The 25,059-nt window shown below is 41.9% G+C and overlaps 1 pseudogene; it reads right to left on the bottom strand.

Annotated features, from left to right (window-relative positions):
- Positions 1-2,869: 2,869 nt before the first annotated feature.
- LOC116680539 (uncharacterized) lies at positions 2,870-2,983 on the bottom strand (annotated as a pseudogene).
- Positions 2,984-25,059: the final 22,076 nt, after the last annotated feature.

Genomic DNA, 25,059 nt, shown 5'->3' with positions numbered 1-25,059 from the left:
GCGATTCCAGGTTCTGGTGAGTATTTAATTAGGTTGGCAGATCAAAGCAATGAACATGTCATTGGTAAAATTAAAATGAGTGTTTTTGTTAATTGTGTGTCATTGGCCGTCTGGATTCTTTTAATAAAAAAGCTTGTAAAACATCAACCCTGTTGTCTACAGTCAAGATATGAACATAATTCTTTTCAGGACAAACTGGGTTATTAGAATATTTGGGCTGCAGTGAAGTCACTTGAATATTTAAAATGTTTGTAGGACCTTAAAGACAAATAAATAAATTAAACGGAACATGAATCTCACAGCTATGTATTGATATCACAGACAGAGCAATAATACCTAAGCCATTTTCCTCTAAAACACTTCTCATATGTCTTGGGAGTCACACTGTGAAGAAATAATCATTACAACTTATACAGTTGACAAAATACATTTTTCAAAGACAGTCCAGACGCATTTGCCCTTATGATATTTAAGTATACCAATAATCAACATAATTATGTCATATTTATTAATATTACACCCACAGAAATGCTACACAAGCATTTGTGTTGTCTAAAACAGTTCTCCTATTTGCAAAAATGAATATAATAAACATTGTAACTCATATTAAGCACATCCTATTTACCTTTCTTCAAAAAGGGCCAAAATATATAAAATATAATATAAATATATAAAATAATATCTAATATATAACTATATGCCAAATCTTAAACCAGTGACGCCGTTCTCCTCTGTAACACAGTAGATATCTATCTTGTCCACTTCAACATCTTTGATTGCATACTAGACTAGTTTGACTGAGAGGATTGCTCACTGTTCCCACTCCATACTCTGTGAGTCGTTGTCTCCAACATATGGGCATGCTGCTTGCCTTCACTTTGGACACAGACAGAGAGGAGACACGGAGCTAGCAGCAGATATTAGCAAAAAAGTGATGAATTATAAACGTCAAGTGGGCAAATCTTGGATGAAACAGTTTGTATTTAATGCTCAGCGACCCTGATAAAGGGCACAAGTTCAAGGCTGGATAGAAAATCACCTGTAAAGGCTAAAAAGACCCGGAAAAGACCTCCGTACCTATCCACAGATATGCACTAATTTTCTCCATTTTTTTTATCCTAAGGTGGATGACCACAAAACAACCAAATCGTTTGGTCAAGCTGCTTTCTCGGTCAAAAGTGAGGAGTTTAATTGGCTAGACTTTTTGACAAAGGGGATGTGTTGCACACCAGGCCAGGAGTGTGAATTTGTGTTCCACACAGCAAACGGGAAGCAGATACAGAAGCCTTTAGGCTTCCTCCATGCAGCTTGGGTGGATGCCGGAATGAAGGGGAACGTAACATTCACCCAGATCCGGAGCAGCGTCTCCACTCAAGTAAGAACTTATTATAAGTTTGATTCTGGCCCTTGATCAGAGTTTGGAAGTGGGGGTACTCAAATTGGGGGCTAGAATAAGAATTAAGATGATGTTAATGTTTGAATTTAAGTTGAAGTAAATTTGACATAAACACAATTTAGCAACTGGGTGTTTTAGGTTTATTGGGAGTGTTGTTTAAGATTGTTGACACACAGTTGCGCAATGTACTCTTATCATATCATCATTTGTAAAAACGTCTTTGTTTCGGTTTCCAGGCCAGCAAACACCTGTCTGAGACAGAGAGAAAACAGGTGGCAAAGGAAATGTGCCACGAACCCAGCACGGCAGAGCGGTTTTATGTTGCTCTGCCAGACAAGATCCCAGGATATAAAACTCGCAGGTTACGGTTAAAAGCCCTGGAAAATGCCTTGAATGATGACGATGATATTGAAACATCTTCAAGTGGTGAAGAACCACAGGACGATGACCAAACAGAGTCTGACTCCTCTCTGTCCGAGGAGAAGTTGAGAACATGGCAAAGAAAAAAGAGATCTAACTACTGGGGATGGCCAATGAGGGAAATCTGCAAGTAATCAAAGGTTCATATTTCAAAGATTGTAAGAGGTATCTGGCTGATTCCAGTTGGAAATGGAAGCCTGGAGATTAGTGCATCCAAAACAAGTTGCTGTAATATTTTACGTACATTTACTGGTGAATTACGAAGTTGTGAGTGCTTCCAAAGTGCTGAAAATGAAAATCTGGAATTATTTCAAAGTCTCATATTTCAAACACGGTGTGAGGTATCCGGTTGATTCTAATGACAAATGGAAGCCTGGAGAATGATGCATACAACACAGGTCACTGTAAGACTCAATGTAGCCGGAGTGTTGTGTTCAGGCAGGAAGGAGGACCAAAGAGCAGAGATAGCAGGCAATAAGGCTTTATTTACAGTCCAATGAAAAATCACAGGTAGCAACAGGAACTGGAAAAATCCAAGGAACACAAAAATCCAAAAGTGACGAGTCCGAAACAGGCCCAGGGAAAACTAATAGTTCACGTATAGATTTTTACGTAGCTTGCTAGTGGTTTAACTACCTTCACCTTGGAATCAAGGAGTTGACTTGCTCCACTATAATTAACACTTCTGAATTTTCAAGAGTTCTTTGATTTGTTTTGTTCCACATTGATTCATGTATTTCTCCTGTTGCTACACTTATACTTTTATGTATTTCCAAGTTTCTATTTTTCATTACTGTAATTAATTCTCAATTTTCTTACCTCTGTCTTTACTTAGACTTGGTTGACTTGTCGTCTTCCAGAACATATTATTTATTTATGCTGTGGTCAAACTGCAAGCATTTTGAACTCCTACTTGAATTGTTGAACACTGAGATCGTTTATTTTTATTCTAAAGAAGAATGGTGCTTCAAAAAAAAAGTTACATCCTCTATACAGTTTCCTTGTCAGCTCTGCATCCAGCAAAGAAGTCACAGCGCCTTATGCTAACTAAAAAGCTTACAGCACCAGGTATTCACAGGCAGTCTCCCATCCAAGTACTAAGCCGGCCCAATCTGGCTTCCGAGATCAGAAGGGAGCGGGCGCTTTCAGGGTGGTGTGGCCGTAAGCAACCATACAGGGCGAAATCCAGCTATTTCTAGATGTGAAGACCTGAAGGTTCTCAAAACTTGAATAAACAGCTTGGGGTTGAGGAAAACTGAACTACATGTAATCACATTATTATGAATGGCAGCCATTTTCTGTAAGCTAACTTTACATCACCGCGGTTATTTACAGTTACAAAACGTTACTAATTTACCAAAACACAGTAGTATATTACACACAAAACACAGACAAACTAAATGACAAAACACATGTAATATACTGATGCCCCGCTGACATTTACTCTCCTAAAAGAGAGAATTAAAACACGCTAAGTCCGTTGTCTGACCTTCAGCGGAAAATTCCCTCAGACGTTGGTTCAGACGTTGGGCCAAAACTAATCGTTAATATACATTCTATGCTTAATACTCACATAACACACACATACTCAGACACACACTCACACACAAAGACACACATACACACATACACTCAGGCAAAGAGACACACACATACATACACACATGCACGCACACACACTCACGCACAAAGACACACGCACACACACACACAGCTATAGACACACACACGCGCACGCACACGTGAATATGCACTTTCTTTAGCTATTACAGTTTTTTTAGAATTGCTATGACAGATTTTTCAATAACGCACCAACACACCTAAAACACACAATTGGTAAAACGGTTAATTTCATGCTCAAATTCACACATTGTAAACTTAACGCCAAAACTAATTTTCAAAATACAATAATACACTAGCACAACACACATCCAACAAAACACTGCAAACATGTTTCAAAATCCAATAATTATTCAAAACACTAACACATGTTCTCTTCCAACAGGAACATTTAGTCAATCATAACACAATGATAAAAAAAAAATACTATCATCAGCTGAAATTACAGAAACTTCATCATTTTAGATGTGTCAGGTATGCCTTTACACAATAGACAGTATACTGTATTGATCAGAGATTGTGTTTTGCACATGCATTTTATTTCTTTTGTTGAAAAAATTTAATACAAAAAATGAATGACCATCTCAGAGTAGCTTAATAGAATGCACAATTTATGAAAAAAAAGACAGAGACAGAATTGCTGCAGTAAAAACTTTATTTGCAAAAGGACATTACTGCAAGATATACAAACAGAAAGAACACCGGAATAATAATAATAAAAAAAGTAATCTTTTAATCTGCTCGGTCTTCTGCATTTGGCCACATGCTCTCATCCACATCCCACCTGATATCTTCTCTGGCAAGGCATCGTGGGAAGAATCTTTTTGCATGCCTTATCCACCCCTGGCGGTGTTCATAGGGACGATGGTCAAAAACCTTCAATCTCCAGGCTAAGAAAAACTCCTCAATGGGGTTGAGGAAAGGAGAGAAAGAGGAAAGGAAATGGGACATCATCCTTGGATGGGCGTCAAACCAGGCTGGGATTATACGGGAATGGTGGAATGCCACATAGTACCATGTGATCACATATGTTGGCAAGTGGTCTCCCACCTGCCCCCTTTCTTCCTCTGGCAGGTCTATTAAAAACAGAAGAAGGCGATCGGTGTTATAGGGGCCAATCTCACATTTATGCAGGAGTGCACCATTGTTGGAGATTTCGCCGCACATCATTCGGGCGGCCATATTCCATCCACGTACAAAGCGGGAGAAGGACAAAGTGGTACAAATATGACCTGCATTTCAGCGGTAAGTCATTTTTTAGTAAAATATTAACAAGGTGACTGTTTTCTTAGCAGTATTAGTTTTGAAATACTATGTTGTTTTTTGGTAGCATTCAATTGTTAATTTTCAATGGTTAATGCTAATAACGTTAGCTAATATTAACGTTAGCAAGCTGCTGTTCAACGGCACTACAGTGTGTGCTGTTAATGAGCTCTTTGGGATTTGGAGATTCAAAAACTGACTTTTTACAAACTGAGCAGCTTTGTATGAGGTATTTTTGTAGCATTGGGTCAAATAAGCATCCATTATGTCCCGCTTCAAGATTATTTTTGGGTCCTTTGTAATATTATTTATTTATACCACAATTGCCTTTTGTTTTTTTTTATAAAACACAGCAAGAAAGTTTCAGACACTCAAAAAAACTGGTTAGAGCCAGCAGGCAGTTTAAAAAAAAAAAAAAAACTCTTGACGGCAGAGTTGCAACCCGAGTCGCATTCTACCAAGCAGCATGTCTGAAAAAAAACCACGGTTACCAGAAGTCTCCTGGTTACTAAGTACTAGTTTGAGCCGAAGTATAAAACACACCTGAAGCTGAAGAAACCCTAAATGTTAACGGAAAAGCCCCGCGGACCTGAGAAGAGAGATGTTCACTTCTCTGTGTCCTGAGCGTGTGTGAGAACAGCCGGTGGGACACAACAGACCGAATCTGTGTGTGTAAGGAGGGGCGCTGGGACTAGCCTATCACAGAATAGGGTAGGGGAGGGGCGCTGGTATTAGCCTATCACAGAATAGTGTATTGGAGAGGCGCTGTGACTAGCACTGTGACTAGCCTATCACAGAACGGAGACACAGTCAGTGGAGATTTATTCAATCCGAGTACAGATATTGACTCGCATTACTCGTATACTACTTGTACTTGGCAAAAGTGCTTTATCCGTACCGGATACTCGTTTCAGCCGAGTATTCTGCTCATCCCTACTTACTGTAAACAGTCTTAGGACCTTAGCGGATGTCACTTTACAACTTTTTCTTAACAGATTAGAAAAATAAGAACCTAGATAAATCCTTCTACGGTAGCGTCACAAATGGCAACCATTTTCTGCAAGCTAACTTTACATCACCGCGGTTATTTACAGTTACAAAACGTTACTAATTTACCAAAACACAGTAGTATATTACACACAAAACACAGACAAACTAAATGACAAAACACATGTAATGTACCGGTGCCCCGCTGACATTTACTCTCCTAAAAGAGAGAATTAAAACACGGTAAGTCCGTTGTCTGGCCTTAAGCGGAAAGTTCCCTCAGACGTTGGTTCAGACGTTGGGACGAAGTTTTTTAGAATCGCCATGACAGATTTTTCAATACATTTAACGTTTAATTTCATGCTCAAATTCACACATTGTAAACTTAACTCCAAAACTAATTTTCAAAATACAATTATACACTAGCACAGGGGTTCTCAACCTTTTGCAAGCTGGGCCCCCCCAAAGCTGGTTCATAGATAGATAGATAGATAGGCTATTATTTTTAGGCCGGCATTATTATTATTAATATTATCATCATCAGTAGCGATAGGCATGCCTATTATCATTACTAGGCTATTTTTATAATTGGCAGTAGTACCAGACTTCTAATGTGAGCTTGCAGATATTATTATTATTATTATTATTATTATTAGTAGTAGTATTATTAGTATTATTATGAGTAGTATTAGGCCTATCATCATTACTAGGCTATTGCTATATATTTATATGAGGTTACATGCTTTATTGGTATTATTGTTATTATTATTATTATTATTATCATCATCCTCATCAGTAGGCCTATTATCATTACTAGGTTATTGCTATAATTGGGAATTGGCACCAGACCTCTGATATTAATTTATGCTTTATTATTGTTATTATCACTAGGTCTAATAGTAGGCATCATCTGCATTTTTTAAAGAAGCTTGCAGGTTGGTGATATTAATGTGAGACCTGAGCCTGCTTTGCCTTGCAAAGATCCTCAATTCTTGGCTCAATGTTTGATAAACATAGCCTCAAATCATCCTCGATTTGTGCACGATTACGGTATTTAGTTTTGAGTGCAGTCATTTTTGAGAATCCTGCCTCACACAAATATGTTGACGCGAAAGGAAGGAGAATCTTCAAGGCGACGTCACAGAGTTCAGCGTATTCCTGCATCAATGATGCCCAGAAGGACGAAAGAGGGCAGGAGCTAAAGAGTTCCTTCAGTCGACTGTCACTCTTCAGCTCAATAAGCTGTTCCTGCATATCAATTGATAGCTCGTTTGCTGTGCACACAAACGGATCTCGAACCCACGCAAAAGATCGATAATCCTCCTTAAAGTACGTCGCAAATTGTTTTCTCATTGCTGACAGGTGCTCAGACGCTGACTGAAATAGGGAGGAGAAATCATGTGACGCGCCTGCATCGGTGATAAAGTCTGCAAGGCATGCCAGAGGTCTAGTTTTTGTGTGAAGGCGTGCACTTTGTCCACAAGGAGCAAAATGTGAGTTTCGCGGCCTTGCAAAGACAGGTTGAGGCCATTCAAGCGGTCAAATATATCGACCAAATAGGACAGAGATGCAAGCCATATAGTGTCATCCAGATGCTTCGCCAGATTTGATTTGATTTCTGTCAAAAACCAGCTGATTTGAAGACCACAATGACAGTGTGTTCCCGCAAAGTTAAGATTTCAGACAAATACTCTGGGTGACATATTTTTTCTCTCTCTCTCTCTCACACACACACACACACACACACACACACACGTTAATGTCCAGCATCAGAATGCAAGTTATGAAACCATCTTTGTTCTAATTATTGCACAGCGGCCAATTATGTTTGTCAGTCCCAGCCAGCAACAATGAAAACACACACTGCTCAACTGAATATGAAGGCAGATGGCTAGCAGCATTAGTTCAATCACACTAAGCCCAAAATAGTTTCTGACTCACCAATCGGTAGATTTGTACATAAAATCCATCCGACGCTTTCTCGTGAAGGCGTCGATCACAGCGTTGTAAAACTCGTCTTTACGGCGCTTTAGTTTGCATCGTCTCTGACTCGGCGAGGGCTGAAAGACGTGCTGGCCCGGTCCGGTTCCGACTGGATGTTTTGTTTCAGGGTGGAAAATGTGCGAAGCTGTAGTTGCCGGTATTATATGAGCTGACGGTTTTTCCTGCTTGGTTAAAGCTGCGGGCAGGTTGTTCAGATCCAGGACCCCGTAGAGGTCCCGCCGCTCACTGTTAGCACGGCCACATAGCCACATCTCTTCTTCCAGACCAGTCAGTTTGAAACAATGCGACAAGTATTTGTCCCTTTTGCTGCAGTAGTTCATCTAAGGCTGACGTAGACCTCCATCTTGCTATTAGTTCTTTTTTTTAATTAAAATCGAGTTTAGAGAAGTTCCTCACCGCTGTGATATCGGCGGACACCGCTGCTGTTATTTTGACTTTGAGTTTCGCGGGGATTGCGCTTACAACGTAGCTGGTGTAATGACGTCAGCTACGCAAAGGGACAGTAATATCTCGATTTTAATTGGTTCATGTTTGATATGTAACGGAGACGATTACTGGCATAACACATTTACGTACAAAGGCACGGCAGAGTCGTGCCTTTTGACGTACATGTTAAAGAATACAGGATCGAAGTGCGCATGCGCGGAGGGGTGTGTGTCTTCTCTCTGCTCTGACTGCAGGCTGTGCCTGCTGCGCGAGGCTACTGCTGACTGGGAGTGCTTTTGGACTGGAGAGGGGCTCACGGCAGCTCCCGTGGTTGAGCACAGTTTTTTTCCCCTCCCATCATGTAGTCTACTCGGGGCGCGCCCCACCTGTTGAGAACCACTGCACTAGCACAACACACATCTAACAAAACACTGCAAACTTGTTTCAAAATACAATAATTATTCAAAACACTGACACATGTTCTCTTCCAACAGGAACATTTAGTCAATCATAACACAAGACAAAAAAACACTTTCATCAGCTGAAATTACAGAAACTTGTATGCCTTTACACAATAGACAGTATACTGTATTGATCATAGATTGTGTTTTGCACATGCATTTTGTTTCTTTTGCTGCAGAAATTCAATACAAAAAATGAATAACCATCTCAGAGTAGCTTAATAGAATGTACAATTCATGAAAATAAAGACAGAGACAGAATTGCTGCAGTAAAAACTTTATTTGCAAAAGGACATTACTGAGATATACAAACAGACAGAACACCGGAATAATAATAATAAAAAAGTAATCTTTTAATCTGCTCGGTCTACTGCATTTGGCCACATGTTCTCATCCACATCCCACCTGATATCTTCTCTGGCAAGGCATCGTGGGACGAATCTTTTTGCATGCCTTATCCACCCCTGGCGGTGTTCATAGGGACGATGGTCAAAAACCTTCCATCTCCAGGCTGAGAAAAACTCCTCAATGGGGTTGAGGAAAGGAGAGTAAGGGGGAAGGAAATGGGAAATCATCCTTGGATGGGCGTCAAACCAGGCTGGGATTATACGGGAATGGTGGAATGCCACATAGTACCATGTGATCACATATGTTGGCAAGTGGTCTCCCACCTGCCCCCTTTCTTCCTCTGGCAGGTCTATTAAAAACAGAAGAAGGCGATCGGTGTTGTAGGGGCCAATCTCACATTTATGCAGGAGTGCACCATTGTTGGAGATTTCGGCGCACATCATTCTGGCGGCCATATTCCATCCACGTACAAAGCGGGAGAAGGACAAAGTGGTACAAATATGACCTGCATTTCAGCGGTAAGTCATTTTTTTGTAAAATATAAACAAGGTGACTGTTTTCTTAGCAGTATTAGTTTTGAAATACTTTGTTGTTTTTTGGTAGCATTCAATTGTTAATTTTCAATGGTTAATGCTAATAACGTTAGCTAATATTAACGTTAGCAAGCTGCTGTTCAACGGCACTACAGTGTGTGCTGTTTAAGAGCTCTTTGGGATTTGGAGATTGAAAAACGGACTTTATCTAGTAATTATTTACAGTAAATTGTCCGTATTTTTAATCCAAGCGGACTTTCACAGCACATGAAACAATAACGCCCCCCCCCCCCGTGTGTCTGTCAACCACTGTCTGAACAGGCAAAAGTTTAAGGTTGATCTCCTCCAGTTACATTTGTTTAAAAGGTAATTATTTCATAGAAATTTAGAAGAATGTGATAATGTTGATTTTTTCGTTATTGTGAGTTGGTTTCGTGTGGTTGTGGTCAGAAGGGTCCGTTAATTTGGCGTTAATGTTGAGATTGCGACTCATCCAACGTTCATCTCGTTAACGTTGTTTTTCCGTGGGCCTGTCTGTGTTTGGCAATGACGTTAACGCGATGAAGAGGCGAGGCAGAGCGAGGCTGTTAACGTACAGTACACAGATCACATTATCATATAATAGGTAACTGATTGTAAAGGTAATCTTTGGTCTCATGAGCCCCCGATGTTGTCATTGATAGTATTATAAAAAATTTAAGTTTTTCGAGTGAAATCAGAACAAATATATAGCACCTATACTAACAGTATTTTTATATTACCAAGCAAATTTACTTGTCAGTGCCCCATTTACGGCTTAACATTGTTGCTTTTGAAATAAAAAGCTGAGACTCAACGTAAGATAGCCGGTGCAATTCAGTGACCACATCTTGTGCTTTTATTTTGAAGGTTTTCCGTTATAAATGTTCGCCAGTGCAATGTTTTGATAGTCAACTAGATTGAGGATAAACATATTCAGCAACATTTTGAGAGTAAGTAAAAAAGAAAAATTTTTGGAGATATGTTGACTGAACAGGCTACATGCTTACATGTATATTTTAACATTGCTGTTGGCTAGTTATTTCTTCGGGAGTGACGTCTGTGACGTTACAGAAGCTAACGTTAGCTAGCCACAGTCCCAGCTGTCTACTTATCAGAAATCCTTACTCGTCACGTTACGTTTCTGGCAGGCAGGCACAGCTTGATAAAATATTGGTGTGTAATAATCGCCTTAAATCATTAAGTATGTTGTCCACATATGAAGAAAGTATGTTGCAAAATCCGAGAGCTTGTACCCTTGAGAACTTGTATAAAAACATTGACACACTTTCACTTGTATTCAATATGCATACACATTTGAGCTGGTAAAATGGGAGCTTGTAATTTGCCATACCTGAAATTTTTACTCACAGAAATTACACACCTATTTTCTAAAAAATAATTAAAAAAAATGTGTACATTGATGTTTACATGACTACAATGACAGCTACAAACGTTTTTGTTTTACATTTACATATTATACTCGTCAATATCTCTGCTTGGATTGAATACAACTCCTCATTGGGTAGCGGACCGTTAGTGTGTTCCAAATCGCGCACTTCCCTTAGTGCACTAACGGAAGTGCACTTCGTACACTACGTACTTACTTGCATAGTGCGTAAAATTTTACTGAGAGTGTCGCGCATTTCTTGATGTACTTACCGGAAATGACGATCACAACAGCTCATTCCTCCTCCTTCTTCTTCTGTGAAATTGTGAATTGCACCCAGAAAGAGAGCATTCCCGCCACCTACTGTCGCCCGCGAAAAATACACTTCTGCTTTGTTCATCAAGATGAATGTGATTGTGGTTATTGTTGCTTGTATCTGCCCTCTGTTTTTTGCGAGAATGAGAGGATTGCGACGCCGCCGTCGTATCATCCGCCTCCTTTTAACAGAAAATATACAGGTATATTGATTTTCATACTTTTGCTCTTAAATAAATAATAAAAAACACCAAAAACTAGCCATTATGAGTTATTTCAGCAAAAGTGGAGTGCTTAAAATTATGTCTAACTGACGTGTTAACTTAAAGAATAAATGTTTTATTACCATCATTATTATAATAATAATTCAATTTTTTCTACTTGTTATACTGATTAGATTAGATTAGATTAGATTCAACTTTATTGTCATCACACATGTACAGGTACAATGCAACGAAATACAGTTTAGAGAGTTTAGAGAGCCTCTGAGCCGCAGCTAGTGAAAGCGCCGCCACATGCACTCTGAAAAGGATATATGCAGACAGCAGGATAATACAAGACATAATATAATGCACGAGACTACATACATGAAGGAATAATGGTGTATGGTGTCTGTGGATGTGAGTGCGTAGGAGACACAAACTGTGTGGGTTGTTGAAAAACAGCTCAGTTCAGTCCGGCCTTGACTATGAGTGTGTGTGCGTATGTATGTGAAATGTGAGACAGACTGACTGCACTGTGCAAAACAGCCCAGTTCAGCCCGGCCTTGACCATGGACGTGAGGTGGAAACACAAGAAAGAAAGAAACGAGGCAGTCAGACGGATCGGGGGCTGGTTCGGGGGGGTGGTGTATGTTGTGTGTGTGAGAATGAGTTGTGTGTGTAAATGTAGCGCATCAGACTGTCTGTGTTGGTAAAAGTTCAGTCCATCTGCGTGACCTTGGAGAGATAAGCCAGTGCAAGGGAAAGGATAGAATGTCAGCTGCAAGTTGTTTTCCCGCTTCGGGCAGAGAAGGGGGGGCGGGGGGGAAACAGTTGATCAATTTCAATCCAAATTTAGGGTGACTCGGTGGAATTTGTACGAATCATGTCCATCAATCAGTTGTCACCGACCTCAGCGTCATACGAGCATTAGGGTGCATCAAATTTGAATGGGAAATTTTAATTTCAAAATATCAATTTGGCTGGCGTTGCATTTTGTTCCAATTAACATAAAAATGACTTTTGCAAAGTTTTGAGGAATTCCATTGAGATTTAGGGGTGCCACCTAACACATGAACTTTTGTGAAATTTCGAAAAATGGGCAATTTTTAGTCATTGCCAAAAGGTTGACCTGGAAATGTTGAGTACAGTGAACTTTTATACAGTAACATGTTCTATAGGGTTATCAAATTAAAAGTTGTATGTTTGCCCTTTGGGCAACTTGGGCATTTCTCAGAATTCAACTTTCAAGATTCTCCATTAATTTGTCCTATAGACAAAATGAATGGAGGTGGCCTCACGTGGCCTTACCCAGAGTTTTGTGCAGCAGTGATGGATGTCGGACACACATATAAAGTTTATTTGACTTTATTGTTAAACACAAGGAGCGATACTGACACACTTAAAAGAACAAACCCTCTCTAGTGGCTAATTCACTGGCAACTAACAGGGCCTAATGGTAAGAGCTGACGACACTTTGTTGCTAAGGATATCATGTGGAATGAAGACGTTTGTTCCAGTCTTCTTACGCTTGACACTTGCTCCAGTCTTCTTACACTTGTGGGATGGTTCGCCCTCAGATGGTGGACAGACTGTATTAGTATCCTCCTCTGGCTCCTCATCACTCTCCGACACCAAGCTGGACATTGCAGTCATCTCCTCCAGCTCCTTTTCACAGCGGAACAGCCTGGCTGCTGCGGCAGCTTGACGCTCCTCTCGCCACTTCACCTTGAGCTGCAGCTTTTTGTCCAATACACCAAATGTGGCCACTCTGTCGGTCTTCATGCTGGCCAAGAAAGCTAGGTCTTCTGCATTATCAATTAGCTTTTCCACATTTGGAGGCCACAGCGGAAATGTGGCATCAAGTCTGCACTCCATTTTCTCCAATTGTTTTGCTGTAGTCTCACTGGAGCGCTTGGCCTGGGAGATTTTCCGCAGCTTGTTGTTAGCATTGACTAAGTCTACCATCTTGTGGCACGCACGCTTGTTGCTCACCATTGGGATGTTGGCTTTCTTGTAAAATGGCCGCACCTGCTCCAGGACAACCTTGGCTGCTTCGAACCGCGACAACGCTCCATTTGCACCAGGTTTCTTGGCAAGCATGCAACGTAAGATCTAGCGACCAGTTGGCAGTTTGGCACCGGTGATGATGCCATCTTCACTGGTGATGCTGGGGCCCAGACCAAAAACCAGGATGCGACTGCTAGTCTGGCAGGGACCAGTTGGTGAGGGCAGCATCTTAGAGCTGGATCCTGGGGTGGGTTGTGTTGTGCAGTGCCTGAGAATGAAAAGGATACAAGCTCAAGGATAGTGTTTAAAACCATATCTTAGCATACTTAATATGACTCAATTGTGATAAACCATGCTTGCATAAGCCTCAAATTTTAGCTTTACATAGTCTAACTTCATCATAACTTACCGTTACATCACTACCAGAGTAGCTAGCTGTGCTCGCAAATATACTTATATTTAAAATGTTAATTTACTGTAACAACTAAAATGCTACTCTCAATAAACATGAGACATCAATACTCTGAATATGACATTGACCACTCTAGAATACTGTTGATGTTAAGCTTAATAGCTTAGCTAACGTAGATAGCTAACTGTGGTTAGCAAACTGTTGCTAGCTAACGTTATCTAGATGTAATGAACACCAAATACCTATAAATATGACTTAAGTATACAAAGACACAACTACAGATATGTTAGTAATATGTAATAATACATACCCAACACAATTTAACAGAAAGATCACCTTAGTTTTCTTGAGCTGCAGTGTTGTTTACCTCAGATCTCCATGGCGACCATTGAGCACTGTTTACCACTTTATCAAAAAAAACAGATGTGTGGTGGCACCCCTAAATCATCATGTATTGGAAAAATATTTTGTATGTGTTGTTTCTACATATATTGGAACACTTTTAGCACCCAGCCATGTCAGAATTCAAGAATTGTGTTTTTTGATGCACCCTAACGAGCATCCATATCACGTAGTGATTTTTGCAGTCCATCTACCTTCTCTGCCAGTCCGGTGGTTACACGAAGCAACTCCACCGACTGGGCCCTGATGTTATCAATCCCCTTCTGCGCTTCCACGGTCCGGTCTGAGATGTTACGAGACAGTTCACCGGACTGGTTAGCCCTTAGATGTAAAACCTTCATCCCCTCAACCACTCCGTGTAGGCACTCTTTAAGTTCCCCAGACAGCTTGTGGGTGAATTTGCTGGCGGCTGTCTTACCAATTTTCCAATAGGTCAGCGAGACCCCAATGATGTATTTGCTTTAAGCTGCTGTAGTACAGATATTTTCCCTGTGTGGATTTCACATTTTAGAAGCTGGAACTAGTGACTTGATAAATTACTTAATTATGAATCTATTAATTACAGTGACAATACAAGAGTAAAAACAGATAACATGAAACACATTCAGTCCAGTTTTATTTTAAAAGCCGGTCCTGCGTTACTTCTCCAGGCTCCAGACCCCCGGCAGTACTGCCAGGTCAACCATACGATGCCATTGCTGGCGCTGTATTTTGACGGGGAGAGCAACATGAGGGTGGACTTCAGACTCTCTCGGGGATCCTTCCACGCCCTTATGGCCATCCTCGGCACGGGGTCTGACCATGGCTGGGGACCCGTCATTGAGGCCCTGGTCTTCCTCTTTTGGCTGGCCAGCGGTACATCCTACCGCGTGGTATCCAGGGCCTTTGCCATGCCACGGACCACTGTGCATCGCGCTGTCCACAAGACCAGCAGGAAGGTCCTCTCTCTCCTCCCCCAGGTTGTCCGTCTTCCGACAGAGGAGGACTTTCCTCATATTGGAGCAGGATTTGCGCGGCTGGCTGGGTCGGCAGCCTTCCACAGGGTTGTGGGCAGCATCGACGGCTGCCACGTCCGTGTGACCCCCCAGCAGAGGACGCAGCCTGTTACTTGAACAGGAAGATTTTTTATTCTGTTCAGTTTCAGGCTGTGTGTGACCACACAGAAAAATTCATTGATGTTTTTATTGGTTTCCCTGGGTCAGCTCATGATGCGAGGGTTTTAAAGAACAGCCCCCTGTAGCTGATGTGGAGGGAGACGCAGAAGACCATCCTCAACCAGCTCCTCAAGGGGCCATCTGTGGAGCAGAGGACAGGCTAAGGATGGCCATGATGTGCCTGGTGCCTGACCATAATTATGCCTAAATGTGATTATTGTAATTATATTGTTATTCTGCTGTTCTTGTCGTTGATTATTGTAATTATATTGTTTTTCTGCTGTTCTTGTTGTTGATTATTGTAATTATATTGTTGTTCTGCTGTTCTTGTTGTTGATTATTGTAATTATATTGTTGTTCTGCTGTTCTTGTTGTTGATTATTGTAATTATATTGTTGTTCTGCTGTTCTTGTTGTTGATTATTGTAATTATATTGTTATTCTGCTGTTCTTGTTGTTGATTATTGTTATTATATTGTTGTTCTGCTGTTCGTGTTCATTTGTGTATTATAATCTGTTTAAAAAAACATTTAAGCAATCCAAATGCATGTGTTTTCATTTAAATGTAATGATATAAAGGATTTGCTGTACTGTATATACACATTTCCCCATGTGAGCAATGAGGAAGTAGGTTGTGGACCATGGCTGACATCAATACTATTCAGCTGCCTACCAACTGTAATACACCATAACAGATTAGTTATTAGCAACAGTGATAACAGACAGATCAGATAGTTATTATTTATTTATTTACAAGTCTTTCGAGCACAGACAAAAAACGCTCCTCCCTCATTACTACCTCCCTGTCTCTCCTCTCCTCTCTCTCCCTCACCTCCCTCTCTCTCCTGTCATCCCTCTCCTTATTTCTTTTAAATGCCGTTCCTCTCTCTCCACTGCCTCCCGATGCCGCCTCTCCTCTCTCTCATCTCTTGCTTTCTCTCTCTCCACTACCTCCCGATGCCGCCTCTCCTCTCTCTCATCTCTTGCTTTCTCTCTCTCCACTGCCTCCCGATGCCGCCTCTCCTCTCTCTCATCTCTTGCTTCCTCTCTCTCCACTGCCTCCCGGTGCCGCCTCTCCTCTCTCTCTCTTGCCTTTTCCTCCATATTCGCAATGTCCCTCTCAAAACTGTCCTCCTTGTCTTGGAGGTCTTTGAGGGCCTGTGCGACATCCACCCTCCTCCGTTTTGGAGTGGATGTGGCACAGGCCGTGGCTAGGTCCCTCTCTGGGGTCACCAATGAGGGGGGCTCGACAACCGCCACGTCCTGGCAAGATGAGGCAATGAGGACAGGCGGTGTAACTGACGGCCTGCCCCCAATTGCCTCATCCATCAGAGGATACCACTTCCAGGACGCAGCGGTTGCCTCACCCCCCTCAGTGCTGACCCCAGTTCTGGGGCACTTCAGATCCTACAGACAACGGAAAACACTACAGTTTAATTTCAAACGTCAACTACATTTTTTCTCAACTAAAATGGAATGTTCCCAGACATGGGGCTGATTAACTCATAATGATTTTCACAGTTAACCAACCTTGTATTTCTGTTTGAGGTTTTCCCACTTTTTCTTGAGAAAAACGGGGGTAACCCTAGCCTGCAGCCCTCGACTTTCAATGTACGCCCTAACGAAAATACAATTTTGATGTAGCTAGCAATGTAAAATATAGGTCCACAGATATAACAATAGTAAGATGAGATATACATTTACTTACTCGTATCCATTCAGGGCTGCATTGCGCTTCCCTGTGAAGCTGGAGGCGTTCACCGTCCTCCACAAAATGAGGGACCTCGTGTCCTCGTCTGTCCCTAACGATGACATAAATCAGATCAGGGCAGAAACAGCACTGTTTACACATTAACGTACTTTAACATGACTGCTAACGCTTGCAGCTTTGAGTAGCTATATTTACAAGATCATACATCTAACGCTGACATCTTCTACAGTGGGCAGATAGTTTAACACAATAAACAACGTACTACAACACATGTAACGTTAGCTTATAAATGATTCGCCGTGTATGGTTAAACTGCCGCTGTTAGCTAGCTAAGGTTAACTTGCTAGCATGTCAAATTACGGTACCAAACGTTATAATTCGCGATAAAAATATCATTAAAAACTGTAAGATTAACTAAATATACAAATACAGGTACATAAAATGTTATAGGTATAGCAAAAAGACTCATGTTCAACTTACATTTGTATATCTCTGCCGTCCCCGCTGTCGCGTCTACGGCCGCCATTAGTGAAAAGTTTTTTGACTGTTTTTAGCTCCGCCCCTTCCGCTACGTAGCCAAGATGGCGGCCGTTGAGTGTGGAAAGTGTGCATCGGTCTGCACTTAATTTTTTGGCCGTTTTGAGTACATCATCCGGGTATTAAAGTGTACTGCATTTGACCGCACTTCGAACAATGTGAACAAAGTGTACTCAAAAAGTTAGTATTTAGTACAGAAGTGCGCGATTTGGAACACACTACGTGTCTGCGTTCTGTAATAGGCTAGTCACAGCGCTAGTCACAGCACCCCTCCTCTACACTATTCTGTGATTGGCTAGTCACAGCGCCCCTCCTCTACACTATTCTGTGATAGGCTAGTCACAGCGCCCCTCCCCTACACACAGACAGATTCCTCGTGTTGCTGTGTGTGTCCCGCTCTGCTCTCTCACACAGAACACTGAGAAGAGAACAGCTCTCTCCCTCTCCTTCAGCATTCAGTTTAGGGTTTCTTCAGCTTCCGGTTTGTTTTTTACCTTGGTTTGTAGTACTTTCTTAGTAACCAGTAGATTTCTGGTAAACGTGGGGTTTCAGACATGCTGCTTGGTAGAATGTGACTTGCGTTGCGTCTCTGCTGTCGGAATATTTATTTATTTTTTAAACCGTCAGCTGGCTTCATTAAAGTCATGCTATTTTTTTGCTTGCTCTCACTATGATATTGTATTGTGTTATCTGTGAGTTTAGATATACCTCAGTTTTCTGACTATGTAAAACATCGTAGAACCTATAGAAACATTAACAAGGCTATTTTAACCTTTAATGTGCACTTGTCCAAATTTCACCGTGAAGGGAGGACGCTGTCTTTTAATCGTAACATATCTGCAGTTGAAGTGTTCTTGTGAAGTACCTCCCAGAGGAACAAAAGGTGCTTTTAACAAATGAAGAAGTAAGTCCTGCTGCAAAACATCAATTCCTTAAGTAAATTATGATTTAGCCCAACAAATATGTCCCCTCACTTACCGTACGTTCACACCGCCACCGACTTGAGCGTCTAAAGTTACCGGAAGTCATTCATTTTCAATGGAAGCCGGCTTCTCTCAGCTGCAAGGAGCGGCAAATCTGTCGGCGTCGCGTTTTGAGCGTGTTGAGCGTCAATCAGAAAGTTGAAAATCATGGTAATGAGCTATGACGCGGTTCAGCGGCAAGCAGCGGCTAACGCCAGCCGCCAATCGGAATATAGACGTCCTTCACGCTGGCTGATCCTGGTGAAACATACGATGTAATCTTTCGTTCCTACCAAAACATTAATTCTGAGGACAAGTTCATAATCGCCGTTGCTGGGTTACCTATTGTTTATAATATAACGTTGTTTGTACATAGGAACAAGTTAACGCTACCTGCCGGTCACATCCGCTCACAGTGAAGTCCGGCACGGGTCACTAGATTAGTCCGGCGGCTGCTCGCTCTGCCTGCATGCCGCTATGGCTCAGCGGCTAACGAGCGAGCCATAGCGGCATGCCAGCGGCTAACAAGCGAGCTAACTGCTAACAGACCCCGTTGCAACCAACTAATACAACTTCTGTCATTATATATGTAATTTATAAAGGTTTCTAGTGTCAGTGTATTGGCCGTGGCTGCGTGCGCTTCTCCCGGTCGAATAGAAAACGCCGCCACGTCAGAGCGGCCAAAGCGTCACAAAGCTTCCCCGTACTTTTTGACAAGCGTCTTTGGCGGGGCGGCTAGAGCTTTTTTGCAGCTCAAGTCACACCTCGGACTTCACACACAACACCACCCACTGCCACATCTAGAAGTTCTCAGATGACACAGCCGTTGTTGGTTGTGTCTCTGAGGGGAACGATCTGGAATACAGGTCGGTTATCAAGGACTTTGTCAGCTGGTGTAAGCTCAACCAGCTTCAGCTTAACACCAGCAAGACAAAGGAGATGATAGTCGACTTCAGGAGGAAAACATCCCCTTTCTCACCGGTGAGCATCCAGGGATCGGACATTGATGTAGTGGAGAGCTACAAATTCCTGGGTGTTCACCTGAACAATAAACTGAACTGGACTGATAACACCCATGCACTCTACAAGAAGGGCCAGAGTCGCCTCCATCTGCTGAGGAGACTCAGGTCCTTTGGAGTGTGCAGGACTCTCCTTAGGACCTTCTATGACTCTGTGGTGGCCTCTGCCATCCTCTATGCTGTGGTCTGCTGCAAGGGGGGCAGGTCGTTCATCCCGGCCGCTGTCAGACTCTACAACGCCTGCACTACTTGATAGTGTTGTAGTTTCTGTTCCTGTTTTTCTCCCATCTACACTCTCTGTTCATCTTTAATATTGATATTTATATTATTTTATTACAAGTACTTACTTTTCAATATTTATGGTCTCAGGTTAATATAATTTAAATTATGCTACCGACTCTTGCTTCTTTGCTCTAATTACACATTCAACTTAATTTTTAACGTCACTTACACCGCAATATTGTTTCTCTTATCATGGCAACCGCACTTTAAAATTCCTTTTGTTTGACGCCATTTTACTTACTCAGTCTACCATATTTTCATTGTCTATTGCTTGCCTGTATTTCTTGCCTTGTATTTCTTTCGTGCTTACTTGTTTGTGTGTTTTTGTTTTTTGCTGTTATTGAAAAATGCTGCTACTGTAACGACAAAATTTCCCCGTCGTGGGATGAATAAAGTATAATCTAATCTAATCTAAATCGGTGGCGGTGTGTACGTATGGTTACTTCCCCTCTGCCTACCCTGTCACCTTTCTCACGGATGCCTTAGCACCCCGTGAATCATAGTTATGGGTAAGTACATGCATGTCATTGTGGCACACCCAAGTAGGTGTCCACAAAACATTTTATATATATTTACTGTCACTTTAAGGAGTAACACAGTACAAGCACTCGCTCTCAGTCGCGTTTGGGAGAAGACAAGAAAGCTGCTGTGTCAAACTCTCTCATTGTTTCACCTGTCTTTCAGGTCAGTAATGGGTAAATGGCCCATCTTTACTTGTTGGGGTCTCAACCTTTTTCTTAACGCCTGTTTGACAAGCGTTTGTAATAAAAGAATTCAAGTGTAAATAGAAAGTTTACCATCAATTGAGGCAGCTAGCTGAGTAGGCTAACCGGCTAACAGTAGGCTGTAAATAGCTACTATCTCGCAAACTAGCTAACGGTTAGCTACTGCCTCGCGAACAAGCTGGGGCAGCCAACTAGAATAACGTTACGGCAGACGGCTAGTTGCCGTCTCGCAGCGAACTGGGTCATTGTAATCCCAAGAATACTTATAACATAGCTATTCGAGCTACGACACTGATTGTTAGAAACGGTTAGGTTGACAAGTTTAATGAGTATGATTTAGTAAATACACACGGGTTTTAGAAATTATTATTTTGCCAACTTTAACAAGCAGGCATGAGTGTTGATGTAACTGCTGGTCATGTTAAATGAGTAAAGTGATAAGAGTGAATGATCTTCTCCTACTGTGTATTGAATGTAAAAAAGGTATGAAACTATACCAATATATTTGATAAATTGTGGTTTTATGTATATAGCTTTTAAGAATAGGTAAATGTTTGATCCTGTAATTCTGTGTCTGTGAGGGGAATTTGGTTAATTTGACCAGTATTTGTAGGCAGCTATGTGTAGCGACAAAGTTTATGACAGCGTAGCCGTGTCAAGTGCTCTACGCAGCCATTGTGGTCCTGTATAACTAATGTAAGTTAGAATGGGAATTTATAGGATGTGATATGTGTTATTGTGTAAAAATGGAAATATGGCCATGTTTAATGATTTATTCTGAATTAATAAACTCAGATGCGTTTGGGAGAAGACAAGAAAGCTGCTGTGTCAAACTCTCATTATTTCACCTGTCTTTCAGGGAATTTAAATATGTTACCCGGTCTTCTTGCCTGGGACCTGTAACATCTACTCTAAAAATGTTGGGAGGTGTTGTGTATTTGTTTATTTAATTGAAAGATGTATGTCGTTATTTCTGTTTTGCAGATGACGGAAGATACAAGATGTCAGTGGATGAAGTCCCAGATAACATCATCGGCTGTCCACTAGTTGCTGTAAACTAAAGGTTCAGCCTGTATTATGTGCTGAATATAAAGTATCCAAAGGGAGCAGCCCTGGCTCTGGAGTTCATCCAGAAGTAGGTTTTGACCATATTTTCATTTTGTAGTATTATTTATTTTTGGAATGTCAATTGTGACATGTTTGTTTGCCACAGGTACCTGCTAGGGAGAAACACAGAACGGGGCACGAAAGCAGAAAAGCGGGGGAAACATTACAACGTCCCTCCAAAACTGACCTTAATGAATCCGTGGAAGATTTAAAGGGAACTGCACACACCTTTGTTCAGGGTACACGCGGGGTCTTAAAAGTATTGAAAAAGTCTTACATTTGATTATGTCAAATTAATGCCTAGAATAAAGTATTGGATCTAGCCAAACACCAAGCGGTAACATCTGAAAAGATTGGATCTGTGAGCGCATTAATCTGCTTGGTGTGCGTCTTATGACAAACAGAGTGAGCAACTGCTGGACTCTAACATCTGTTGATCTGAGCAGGACGTCACTGAGCAGCCTGTTTAGAGAGGATGTGTCTGGCAGGTAACTGTAAAGATTATCTGCTGCTGTACTGTATGATATGCTGCATACAAATACTTTAAAGTAAAGGTTAGAAGATATGTTGTGCATTATAAATGATCAGAAATAAAAAAGCTTAAAAAATTGCATTTTCTGATTTTTATTGGTCATAGTGCAACACAGAACTTTGATGTGACAGATTACCCTGTGGAGATCTGAGCAGCAGTTAACCATATTCCTCAGAAATCCACCAGAGGCACCAGCACAATAAAACATAATAAATAGGAATAACAGTAATAAAACAGAACCAATTAAAAGAGAAAACTGAAGGAAATAAAATCAAAACATTTACATTGGCCCCAGCCCCCCTGGTTCACTGTTCATTTTTCTCCTCATCTCCTCCCTCCACAGACTTCCCGCCGACAGTAGTGCAGTACGCCACACCTCCCACACGAGTGTGGCCAGTCTCCAGCCTTTTGGGCTGGTCACACCTGCTGCAGACGTACTGCACCGCCTGCTGACGGGACTTGCTCCCGGGCGGCAGCCCCTTTCCTGCAGCGGCAGCTTTGGCCGCCTTCCTCTTCCTGAAGTCTGTGGTCCTTGGAATGCACATTGCAGGAAGAGGAAGGCCGGGGAGCAGTACTGGAGGAGTGGAGGAGAGTGAGGGTCCTGGAGGAGAGGAGGTATGCGCCTCCAGATGGGCCTGGATGTTCCCCACCTGGAGGCTGGAGGAGGAGGAAGACAAGGCAGTCTGGTTGTTGAGGGTCCGGGCTGCTCCTCTGGGACGTTGAAGGGAAAGGGCTGTCCTTGTCCCACCTGGACAAAGGACAGCCCTTTTGCTGGACGGAGGGACTCGCCAGCCAGTGCAGCCACAAGCATGACGCCAGTTGCCTGCAGCAGCACTGCCTTCTCCTTCTCTTTCTGGCGCTGAGAGAACCTGGAAAAAACATTCTTGAGCTTTAATCAATAGATAAATGACAGTTCAGATTACAACATGTCAACACTGCTTTATGTTAAACTCTTACCACTGTGACAGGGTTCTCTGATTTAGCTCAAAGAGCTGGATGTCCGTCTGAGCCATCAGCATCGGGCTGGCCAGCACTGCCGCTCTGATGGCCACGTAGTCCGAGAGGACCAGGGCCCACCTGTCCCGACGGATCCCCCTCCACCGCGTGCCTTTTGGGTGGAGCTGGCAGAGCTGGCTACAAATGGCCTCCACCAGGCGACTGGTGCTGGGCCAGTTTAAAGGGCCCAAGTTCGGTCTGAGAAGGCTGCTGAAAGAGTCAATGAGAGCACAGAGTGGGTTATTACACAGCATGTTGTAATTATACAATAGTTTGCAAAGAATCTCACCATTGGAGACTCTCCTTTCCAGGACAGGAGGTATTTTTCCCCTACGCAGCCTTGAACCGCCCCTTAGGCTGCCTCTCCTGGTATCTGGGAGGGTAGACGACTCTGCTCTTACTATGAGCCTGTCTACCCCCCTGTCTGAAAGCCCCAGAAGGCTCCGTGCTTCCAGCAGGGCCTGGGCCAGCCTCAGGACATGCTGGTATCCTGGGTGACCATCAGGACCCTGCATCTCCTCCTGACAAGAAACACAAGAAAGGGAAATCACTGTGAGTAAAGATAGCACTGGGATACAGTGGTGTGAAAAAGTGTTTGCCCCCTTCCTCATTTCCTGTTCCTTTGCATGTTTGTCACACTTAAGTGTTTCGGAACATCAAACCAATTTAAACAATAGTCGAGGACAACACAAGTAAACACAAAATGCAATTTGTAAATTAAAGCTGCAAGCAGCGATGGAGGGCCCTCGCTAACCCGCGCCAGTCGGGGTTACTGGCGGACGCCTCTCCTTGCGACCGCGCATTTGCGCGTCACTTGTACGCTGAAAATCGTTTCCCATGAAAAGTGAACTCCCTGCTGAGTTCATTGATACCTCACACAAGCCTATACGTCATACAGGTCATTATCTGTGAAAGGGAGCGTGGCTTACACATCGTTTTGAACACAAAACACAAAGGCGGCAAGGCAAAAGTCAGGAAATTTGACTAAGTGCGACATCATACATCTGTAGTGAAATGGATTGGCAAATTTCCCCAAAGTAATATTGTGATGCTTTCTTGTTTTCTTTTTGTCTTTTTTACAGGTGTGTCAGGAGGCCTCATGAGTTGTTCTTGTGTGCAGGTGTCCAGTAAAAAGGCTGCTAGAGACGGCCATTATTACTGCAACGCAGCACTCAGACACTCTAACGTCCAACATCCATTCATTCCTGACGACTGCCTTGGTTCCATCTCGCTCTGTGTTTGGTTAATTAAGCCCTCGATGTGATGTAATTTAGGCCTGTTTCTAATGGCATATTATAATAAATGAAAAGTTATAAAAATGAAGTTCCTGATTTTAATTTTACTCTTTATAGAAATGGTGTGGATATTACGAGCAGGAATTGTACTGATAAGCACATCAGAAAATGCTTTAAAGACCGTGCAAGAGTCGTTAACTTATCTCTTTTATGGTTGTTCATTATGTATTGCATTCTGGAAAAGTTTGGAAAATGATATGGTTTCTAAAACAACATAGAATCACACTAGAAGGGAAACATATTATTACATATTTTGAATGTAAAGATAGAAATATATGCAATATTGTTAATCTTTTTATTTTATTAGGTAAGTTTCATATTCATAAATCTAAGTTTTCCAATTCAAGACCTTGCTTTAAATCATTCAAAATTGAATTTGACATATTTTGAGTCTCTTAAATTAGTAACAAATAAAAAAGCTATAACCATATCTGATATATACTCCAATATATTTAATTTATAACACCGGCTGTCACAATATATATACGTGGTTGCAAATCTGTCACATTTATTTCCTTTATATTTCTTTTTATTA

This window comes from Etheostoma spectabile, unplaced genomic scaffold (assembly GCF_008692095.1).
Source record: "Etheostoma spectabile isolate EspeVRDwgs_2016 unplaced genomic scaffold, UIUC_Espe_1.0 scaffold00018482, whole genome shotgun sequence".
Lineage (NCBI taxonomy): Eukaryota > Metazoa > Chordata > Actinopteri > Perciformes > Percidae > Etheostoma > Etheostoma spectabile.
This window is presented reverse-complemented; position numbering and strand designations above follow the sequence as displayed.